Source organism: Amblyomma americanum, chromosome 3 (assembly GCF_052857255.1).
Source record: "Amblyomma americanum isolate KBUSLIRL-KWMA chromosome 3, ASM5285725v1, whole genome shotgun sequence".
NCBI classification, from domain to species: Eukaryota; Metazoa; Arthropoda; class Arachnida; order Ixodida; family Ixodidae; genus Amblyomma; species Amblyomma americanum.
The window spans coordinates 202,790,412-202,801,208 of NC_135499.1; the positions used below are offsets into that span (position 1 = coordinate 202,790,412).

General features: G+C 48.2%; 1 non-coding gene and 1 pseudogene across 1 annotated transcript; both read right to left on the minus strand.

The window, feature by feature from the left end:
- LOC144123587 (septin-7 pseudogene) lies at positions 1 to 1,851 on the minus strand (annotated as a pseudogene).
- An 8,518-nt stretch (positions 1,852 to 10,369) lies between these two features.
- On the minus strand, positions 10,370 to 10,443 carry TRNAI-AAU (transfer RNA isoleucine (anticodon AAU)). Its single transcript has one exon. It is a non-coding gene; the product is annotated as a tRNA-Ile (tRNA).
- Positions 10,444 to 10,797: the final 354 nt, after the last annotated feature.

Here is a 10,797-nt window from a genome sequence, read left to right on the forward strand (position 1 = left end):
GAAAAAAATACACTGAAGAACAGCAATGCACAATGAAACGTGCTTTAGAAACGGTAGTCTCCTTCAAAGGTTAGGATAAGCCAGACGACTGTTTTGGCGAGGTTAAAGTACGCTGCAGAAAGTGGTTTGGCACTCCACCATTCTGGGGCAATGATTTACGTTCCAAGTGAGCCTTCGCTAAGGAACAGCGATTGTCTCTAACGGAGGACTTCGTTTTCCTTGAGCTTCTCTTTACCATCCGCGTCTCCAGGATAAGTGCTTCTCACGGCCATTTGTCTAAATCATGTCCCTGTGGGTCATTTCAAACAGGCTTTTCTCTTTCTCAAAGATGCGCCGCCTCTCCTGCAGCTCAAATTTGTCCTGCTCCAGCCATTTCTTCATCTGCTCTTCCTTCTTGCGAAAGTCCGCTTCAGTCTGTTTTAACCGCCGCTCTATCTCGTTGACCTTCATCTTGTATGCCTCTTCCAACAATTTCCTTGTACGCTCTAGACTGGCTTCATTTTGTTTCTTTTCTTCCTCCATGTGGATGAGGAGGCTGTTGTCACATCTGTCATTAGGTCCTACAAGGCTAGTGAGCTTTTGGAAGCGATAGTTTTCATAATGGACGTCATTTGTGATGTCCTTCAGGTCCTGCATATTGGTCTTGATCAGCATATCCCTCAATGCAGCGAAGTCACAGTGGTCCGCGTTTTCAACTTCTGCGACACCCCAGGGATACCTGCGACCCCTGACCATCCGGCCGTTCACTTCCTCCATCGTACTGCTGCCCACAACTGCAAAAGGAACGCGATCTTTCAGCGACTTCTGCAGCTTTCTCTCTTCGTCATCTTCAGGGTTCGGAAATTCATAAATGAGAATGTTGTTTTGCTTTATCTCATCTAAAATTTCACGCTTGAATCGGCTGCACTCCTCAACTGTCATTGTGTCTGCTTTGGCAATCACTGGGACGATGTTCACTTTGTCGTGTAATTTCTTCATGAACTCTATGTCAAGGGTCTTCATCCCATGTCCAGACGGTGCGATGAAGTACAGGCAGCAGTGGACTCTGCTGTCATGAAATGGCACTCGATGCACACGTGATTCGGCGACGTAGAACTCGGCATTCTGAGCTTCAATGTAGTCAATTATGGGCTGCCAACAACCAGTGTTGTCGACAGCGTCTCCAAAGCCAGGTGTGTCTGCGATCGTCAACGCCAGGTCGACGCTGCCTTCCTTCAGCAGTACTCGAATTTCTTCAACTTGCACAGTTTTCTTTGCTCGTTGGGATGATAGTGGACGGTCACATGGGTAGATGTCAGCAAGGAACATTGAATTCACAAGCGTCGACTTTCCGAGGCCCGTCTCGCCGGCCACCATGAGGTTAAACTCGAAGCCCTTCTTGACTGCCTTACGGTATATCTGGTTGGGCAAGTTAGCGAAGCCCACGTAGTCCTTTGGAGCCCGGAGCGTGGGGAACATTGGGATAGCATCTCCGGAAGCCCAAGTGCTGTCGAAGTCCTCGCTCAATCCTGGCTGGAGGCCACCACGGCCGGCGGACCCTGCTGAGGCAGTGGCATTACCCCGCGAGAATAAGCCCCGATTTGAAAGTGTGGAACTTGCCAGGGACAGCGACGAGCACGATGACACAGACTCCGTAAGCCTGTCGGTTCGTGGTGGAGTGGACGAGGAGCGTGAGGACGCCGAGCTCCCGTGGTCGCGTCGTCGATGCAACAAGCGGCCCAGGGCGCCGCGGTGGTAACCGCTGCGTTGAGCGGCGACTTCCTCGGATGAGCCGATACACGCCGACCGATAACGAAGGAGCGGCATTCTTCAAGATGTTTTACCACAAAAGAACGTTAGCAACGCGCTCTGAAAAAGTGCTCGCGCAGCGAGAGCCAGCACTTCTTTTTCCTTTTGCACTGTCACCCGCTCATGAGGGAAATTTCTTTTTTTTTCTTTTGCAACCCTCTCAGTGGCACTTATAGTAGCATTGTATACAGTACTTCAGATTCTTTTAACTGTGTTGTGACCGCGTTTACTTTTAAACAAGAGTTGAGTGTGCTGTTGTGGGTGCACAAATTTTGCACAGTTACAAATATTTCCACCTGTTTCCACCTGTTTCCACCTGTTTGTTGCAGTGAGAGCCTTATGCTGCTTGCATTCTGCGAACCGCGAAGGAAGCAGACCCCCCCCCCCCTCTCCCCCCCCCCCCCCTTTTTTTTTTTCAGACTGCTGTACCTTGCGCGGACCAGAATGCGAAGTAAAATGACTGCGTTCTGCTTCACAAGAATAGTGCAGCATTCTGCTAGTTATGTATAGCACCAGCCAATCAAAAGTTTAACGCGTAAAGCTGTTCGCCAATAAAAAGTGCCCGCGTCTGCGAAGTCGTGTTATGTAAGTGCACGACAACTGAGGTACCCACTAAGCAGCGCCGGGAATTCTTGTGTACACATGCGGCGTAATGGAATTTTTATTTACATGGGGGCCAGAAAACCAGAGAAGATCGCCTCTAAGATATTGGACGCCAGCCGCTCGGGTTCCCTTTTCGGGCTCGAGTGACGCGCAATGGGAGCGCAGATTGATTGCGGCTTCATCTTTTTCATTACAGTGCGAAGAGCTTTGAGGTTGGCTGGCGCCAGCTGCACATTCCACGAAGTTGCGGTACTTTACTGCGGCGGTCTTTATTTGAACTTCGAGCCGGCATGTGCCGCAAGTGATATTTGACCGGAATTACATGATAAGAATGCGCTATGTTAGGCCCTTCTCTTTCTTGCACTGCGTCGAAAAAAAAATGTATTATGTTTCGTTCATGCGTATAATATACGGAGAACGCTGGTTAGGTTGCACAAGTAAGCTTGTGAGGGCAAGGGCTAACGTGGCTGATTTATGTTATCGCGGAAGGTTCTAGGGGAACTGAAGTACTTGATGATTATATAATTTTTAGGTGGACTCACGTGAGTGAGGCTGGAGAAAAGTCGGTTAGAAGCGACGCATTTTCCCAAGACTCCTGCTTGCTTAACCTGGCTCAAATTCGATAGTGCGGGGGTACATAAAGGTTACAGTTGCAGTAGACACATTCAAGGAGTAAAAGTCTTGCGCAGTGTCCCCTTTCTTTTCCATCACCGCTACTCGAGTATGCAGCATTTTGGCCATGGACTGAAATGGAATAAAACTTGCCCGCCTCCAACGGTCGTCGCAATTCTTGTTTATTCATTGCTCCAGTCCCTCATCGCCGCTTCTAATGCTGCTTCTACACAGGCAAACTGACACACGAGCATGCTTTGGGTCTCCCTGCAGTTGACAATGGAGACACGCGCACCCTAGTGGCAATGTAGAGCAAGTACACATCCCTATACGCATGCAGTGTACGCGTACGCCTGTCGCTCTTTAGTTTCCCTGTAGTGCGATGCACACATGGCTGATGATGACGATTTCATGTTGACGGCGCAAGTGTAGCTCAGCCAAGGAGCGCTATGACTAAAGTACGTTTTTGTCTACACGAGGTTGGATAGAAGGTCAATATTTTCTCAAGAATTCCGCACCTGGGAAGCTGAGCACCAAAACAGTGGAAAGCTTGTGCCCAATCCAAAGCCGGTCGCTACTCGGCGGAACAGGGGATAAAACCCTGCATCACAACATGGTAAACAACGAACTAGTTTTGTACGAAACATCTTGCTCAAATATGGGTTACATTTTTTTATTTATTATACATACAACATCCAAAAGATACAGAGATTGTTTGGACCCATCGCCACATGGTTATAGCACAAGAGCAGGCAGACACAAAACAGCAACGGTTCACATAGGGTTTGTATATGCCACTATACATAGTGGTCAAGGGAACGGCCGCTGTTTCCCAGCTGGCTCACTTTGCCTGACTTATTGCTGAGAGATTTGATCTTAGCGTATTATCTTCTAGTTTTTTTATGACCCCTTCTCCTCGGAAAAAGTTTCGTGGAATCAAACTTTACGGTCAAGTTCGTTTAGTTAGGACGAACTGTAGAGCTCTTACAAACCGGACGGCCCACTTTTATAATGCGGTATTTTTTTCAAAGAATCAAAACTTTGCCTCGAATAATTGGTTTCTAACTGCATTACTTTCACAGTGCTGAGTGAACTGTTAGCATCAATCCTTGCCCAGATAGGTGGATTGCGCTAACTACAAAAACTAGGCGTTTGACTGCCAATACCAGGTTTCTCGCTTAGCCTGATTGGCGATCCACGCTAGCACCGGAACCAAGCTCTACCAACTTGCGGATCAGTTGCGGATTTGGCATAAGCTGGTTCGTACTGCGTGTTTATTAACGGACAGCAGTATAGCATTAGCGTCTATTATTAGTGACTGCCATGAGTGCCATCTGCAGGCGGTTTGCTTTGCAAAGCCCATAAGCCATCCTTTCGGTGGTAATCTTTGCGGAAGTCTTCGCTCACCGATCGCGCCACACGGACTTCTGCTTTTTACGTATGCGACGAGCTCTCTCGATAAGCCGACCAGAGCGTCTGCTTGGAATTCTTGCTTCTAAGGCATCCATGAAGAGAGTGCGTGACCGCGCTCGAGTTAGGTATTCTGGGCCGCTAGCAGCGAAGTTGTTCCTTTATCGGGTACTTTATCGTGCTAACAGTTAGAAAAATAACTATTAGAATTTAGTTAGTCAATCTAATAGTTAACATGATTTGTCTGCTTTTTGACGTCCGCCAACACTGGTATTACTGTGCGGCAAGAACCTTCTCTCTAGCTCAAAAACCCCATTTTTAAAAATTAGTTTGGTTTATGGTTTATGGGGGTGTAACGTCCCAAAGCGACTCAGGCTATGAGGGACGCCGCAGTGAAGGGCTCTGGAAATTTCGACCACCTGGGGTTTTTTAAAATGCGTTGACGTAGCAGAGCAGGCGGGCGTCTAGAGTTTCGCCTCCATCGAAATACGACCACCGCTGCCAGGAACGAAGGTACAGCAGCTAAGCGTCATAACCACTGAGCCACCGCGGCGGCTTAAAATTAGTTTTCACCTTCCCTGAAACGCATGGAATATTTATTTATTTATTTATTTAAGTACCCCAAGGGCCCGGCTGGGCATTGTAAAGTACATTCAAAAGCAGGAATTAGCTTTAGAAACGAAAGCTGCAGTCAGTATCTACTGCGCTGATCCACTTTCAAGTCGTTGTCGTCGCCTATTTGTCACCGCAGCGGCGTCTCAGCCTGTCTCCGTTGTTGTATGGAAGGAAGGAAGGAAGGTAGGAAGGAAGGCCTCAGACGTTGCTGGCACATACCCACTACGGGGGAGTGGCCAAGACACAGGCGGTTAATTACTGGATACAGGAAAGTTTTGACGGGAAAAGGAGTGGTAATAGTATGTAGTCTGATAGATTGGAAGAGGGAAGGAAAGGGGTCCAGTTAACTTGGAGATCAAAGACGGGACAATTGCTTAATGTGCATAATAGTACACAATGCCTGTAATGTTGCAATGTCGTACTGACTGAGGGCGGGAAAAAGAAATTAGAATGGGAGTCGCTGCGTTTCCTGAAGAAAATTTTGCACAGTCGTATAGTGCGGCGCTGTGTTTGTATTTCGTTCTCTTCGTCTTCTGCGTCATTCCTTCTGTTAGCGCATTTACGTGGAAGCGACATCGTGCTAGTGCCTGTAAGTTTCGAATTATTTAGTTTTTACGTTTTTTGATCCTTTAGGACCACCCCGCATATTCACAATAAAAAGAATGGCGGTGGTTTGGCTCTGGTTAAACCTGGAGTGACGCAATAGCTATGGCTGGTCAGCACGTGACCAGGACGGCGCCGCGCCGCCGGCAGCTGCTCCGCACCACGTGACCAACGACGTGACTGCGTAGCGACGCAGCCACGCTGAAGGCTCGAAATGTTACCGTAATGTAGCTATCGCTACAAAAGACGTCGGCCAACAATGGAGGATATATAAAGGAATCTTAGAAATTGAATCAGAAGAAAACAGCGCACTAAGTGGACGACAGCTTGAGGCTGTGCCGGTCTCTCATTAGCCAAGGTCTTTATTTACTGTTGCCTAATTATTTATTTATCCTTCATCCAAACTTCAGCCGACGATTTTTCTCTCTCGTTTTCAACTTTCGCCTTTTTCCGATTTTTATATTTGAATAGTAAACTTCGTCCTTTTCTTAATTACTAACTAGCTGTCCCTTTTTCTTTGCAACCGAGAAAACAACGCTTTCGAAAAAATGACAAAACACGCGATGATCATTATGAAAACACTGAAATCCAGTTAGAGGATGGGGAAAAGGAGGGCGGTGTCCTTAGTTCGGGGCTCCATTGGCGTATGCTGCTGCTTTTGCTCGTTCGATAAGCTCACTTTGACGTCTTTCGTCCGAGCTAGACAGTGCTGCCTCCTACCCCTGCCGCGTTGACTGTGTTTTAATATCAATGACGGTTTTTTTTTTTTGAAGGCCCATGCGATGAATAAGTTTAAGTGTGTTGATTGCTTCGTTAAGTGTTCAACAGGATGCCAATACGAAAAAGTTCGGCTTTTTCCCCAGCTATCTCGTTTTCATCAGGTAAAATCACTTTTGTTATTTTTGACACACGTTTTACGTTCAGTTCGTTCCGAACGGCTGGCGTAGCTGCCTTCATTTGAGCTCAACCCTTATGGCCGGGACTGCCGCAGCAATGTTGCTCTTAATTTTAAGTGAAGCTTACGAGGTACACAAATAGCAAAATGCCTTTCTAGCTGTGCGAAGTTATTTCTGAGACAAAAATAGCTTAGCCAAGGCTGAGCTTTACACCTGTTATGACGGAACTAGATTGATTAAGACAAGCCTGCCTGTACTAAACTGCTCAGGCGTAGAATAAGCAGGAATAAGGCTGAATAAACTTGCAAACAAGGGGAAAGTCTACGTTACGTAAATTTCTTGATGATCTGGTGAGCGACTTGGCCCTCGATACCAGACGCAACCACGAAAGTATGACACGCCAAAGGAGGTCATTAAACTCTCCTCCAAGGCCTCTTTGTAATCTGTCGAATTTCGTCCCTAATCCCAGCATACGTATTAACGTTAATGTCTCTGCTCGTTACAGCGAGTTGCTCCCGCCAGCAACCTGCAGTTAAGTGGTTCGTCGCGTAATTTCTGAGAAGCGCCAGCTTTTTAGGAAATCGGGATGTTCTGTGTAAGGCCCGACGTACTGAACAGGTCTTGCTCCACATTGGTTCGAGACCGTTGGCGACAACACGGCTATACTGGGTAACGAGTGCTAACCAAGCGCAGTACCTGTAATACAGGCACGTGAGTTGGCGCTGGCCAAATAAAGGAAACAAAAAGGAAGTGTCGAGTAAATAGCGCCTGCGTTGCCCGAGGAGTTGCTTGCGATGCCAAAACTCTTTCGTCCCGACTTTCGGTCGATACCGGTCATCATAAGGCAGTTCGCATCTGCATGGTATATCCCGCTACACTTGATGCCGTGCTGTACTCACGCTTCGCGATCCAGCTGTAAACACGAAAGCACTAGGCTCTTTCACAACTCGCCGCATCATTAGCAACTGCCACCGCAGAACGAAGCCGGTGTGTGCCAATAGCCGCCGAACTGCCGAGGGAGCAGAGAAATCACTTAATGGCAAAAAAAAAAGAATACAGAAGAAGCTGTTTCCATGGGTGCTTTGGGCAGCGCAAGATTTGAACATACGGGAATGCATATTCTTGTTGTACTGCCAATGGATAGGCTCAGAACGATCGCAGCTTTTGCTGCATTTTGAAAGCTGGAATGCTTCGAGATGCTTGAGCAGCTTTTGCTCAACTTGTCTCAAAGGCTTCATGAGAGTTCAAGCTTGTCCTTCAGCAAAGGCGCTTTCAGACGCGAGAGGCTGTTAAAAGCTGAAATTCGCTGGGATGTAAATGTAAATGGGCTTTTAGGGAAAGGAACTGGCGCAGTATCGGTCTCAAATCTCGAAGAGCACCTGAACCGCGCAGTAAGGGAAGGGATAAAGGAGCGACTGAGAGAAGAAAGGAAGAAAGAGGTGCCGTAGTGGAAGGCTCCGGAATAATTTCGACCACCTGGGGATCTTTAGCGTGCACTGACGTCGGAACAAGATGGTTTTTCTGGGAAAGCTCATGCGACCCCTCCGTTTCAGGGCAAGCCTAACGCACCTCAGAAGAAAGGTGCAACTATCGTGCAATAACTGAATAATCGGACATATTAAAACATTATCGGACAGTTTACTCTGCTGAGTGTCCGTGGGCTGTGCGGTGCACGTTAAAGAATCTCAGGTGGTCGAAACGCCTTCTTTGGCACGTAAAAAGCCATTAATTATTAATTCTGTTTAATTAAAACATTGTATAACCAGTTGTTATGATGTGGTAGAGGAGAAAAAAAATGGCCTGGCTTAGCTTATGGTTAAGCCTAGGATGCGAAGCATACGTCGCTTGGCAAGCCGTACTTCTCGTTCTTCTCCCGTTTCCGTGGCTCTTTGTAACTTGCGCTTTGCGGTCTGGCGAGCCGCCCTCTCCCTGGCCGACATCTCGCTGCTCAACTGACTCAACGAGTGCGCCGCCTTTTATACAATTGCGTGACGTCAGTATCTCCTAGCGTTAGGAGCGGGAGTTAGGCCGCCGGCGGAGGCTGCGCGTCCGCAAGCGAGCGCACGAGTTGAGCCCCAGCTTTCACAGCTGTTGTGACGTCATATCACGTGGTGCGCCGATGTAGGTCAAGTGGTAGCTACGCGGCCGCGCGCGGCGCAGCTAGGAAGAGCTCGGTTGTGCGGCTAGTATGCTTCGCAGCTAGGAAGAGCTCGGTTGTGCGGCTAGTATGCTTCGCATAAAAAACTAGCTTGATCAGCGCGGCTTAAGCCTGTTAATATTTATTGCCTGTTTTACGCAGTATGAAATAAGCCCTGCGTGATGTAGAAGCGCGCGCCGGCCGTAAAGGCTTCGGTGCGGGGGGCTTTCACCACCGTTAACTTCGAATGCTGGCGCGGTGCCCGAACTCTCGGCGCTGCATATTTCATGATACCGTTCTTTTTCTTGTGCGAATAGTGTCCTTCGGCGTCTCCAAAGGGCGTTACGACACCGGGCATAGCACGCGAGGGTTTGTTTACCCGGCATAACATTGGAGCTTTGGAGCGTTCGGGTCGTGCGGTGCTGGGGCAGGAAGCTTTCATCAATCTATTACAGCCCCGAAAAGAACGCAAAAAAGGGGCCACTACTACAGCTGAGCTTATACTTTCTCCAATACTGTGGGAAGCCCTCAGTGCAGGAAGAACTCGGAAGAAAGGTAGGCGTATTTTTTTTTTTTTCAGTTAGTGAGGATCATGCATTTCATCACTGGGCTTTCAAAATAACGAACGAAAATATTATTACGCCTGCAGCAGACAGCACCTTGCAGAGCGAAAAGCAGAAGTCTCAAATATTACCGAGTACCCTTATTGCTGATAGGAATGACTGTGTGAATTAGCGACAGAAATAGAGACTTAAAAATGGTGATCGCAACTCATTACCACAATAATAGGTGTTGACTCGGGCCGCTTTATGGTTAAAAATTAAAAAAAAGCACACCAACAACGTTTTGAAGGAACGAGGTTAAACGCAATTATATTTTTATTCGTGCCGTTATTCCTGCGCAAGTGTATTTCTTGCGCTTTAGCATATGCACTATGCACGGTTCAGCAGGTAGTGTCCATTATTAATTCGCGTGCAGTCCATCAAGGTTTTATCCCCGATATCAGCATTGACTGGGGAATTACGAAAGCGTGGGAGAGCGTTACGAAAGTCAGCCACATCGTCGCAAGAGCAGGACGGATGCGTTCCAAGATAGCCTTGGTTGGGCAAGACAGAAGGATGAAAGGGGGAAGGGTCAAGCTGCTATTGGATGCGGGGGTGGCTGGCTTCCAGCGAATTTTCCACCCTCCTTCCTACTTTCTGAAAACGCGTTCAAGTGTCACCGAAATGAACGGGGTTCTGACTATAGAGAATGCGCAAACAGAATGTAAAATGGGCAATTCAAATACTGCTGCTGTTAAAAGGCCCTGGGAACACAATTCCTGACCCGTTCCTCCGTTCCATCAGCAGCCTTGGCTCTCCAGCCGATGGATCTCTAGCGCTCCACCACCGGGTCTTTGGTCCGTTCCCTGGCCTCGCGTAGTACGACACCTCGCTCAAGTGCTAGACCCCTGCACCCCCCTTACCCCCCCCCCCCCCCTCCTGTCAAGCTCATGTGTGGCCCACCACCAGGTCGCCGACTCTTGACAACGCGTATCGTGAGTTGCCAGAAATAAAATTTTCACTCACTGGCTCACTCCCGTAAAGTGGTGATATAATCCGCCAATAAACAAAAAAGACCCCAACGGTCAGTTTTACTGTATGCGTACTAGAGGCGGTGACGTATATTACGCTCACGCGTATGTGTGCAAAAAAAAAAAAAAAAGTGGCCTGCGCAGGGATCGAACCTACGACCTTCGCGTTATTAGCACGACGCTCTAACCGACTGAGCTAGCAGGCCAGGACGCTGACGTCGCTCTTACTGCTCGAAGCCAATCATTCATGTCGCTCTTAAACGCAAGACGCTCGCAGACGCGTTTTGGCGTTGCAGCGCTCAGAGGAACGACATGGCGACGCGAATGCGTGACAGCCTGGCACTACGGTAGCAGTAGTATATGACTTAGTAGGAGGGGCGTTCATTTAATGTGACATGACTTTCAGCGTAACCTGTTGAGGGGTCAACGTCATTTCATGCGGACAACGACCATGAGATCTCAAGGTAACCGCGGGTGTGGAATGAACAGTCAGCGCGGGGAAAAAAAAAAAGGAATCTAAGAAGGACTACTTAGTGAGCCAAAATGATTGGCCGAGCACT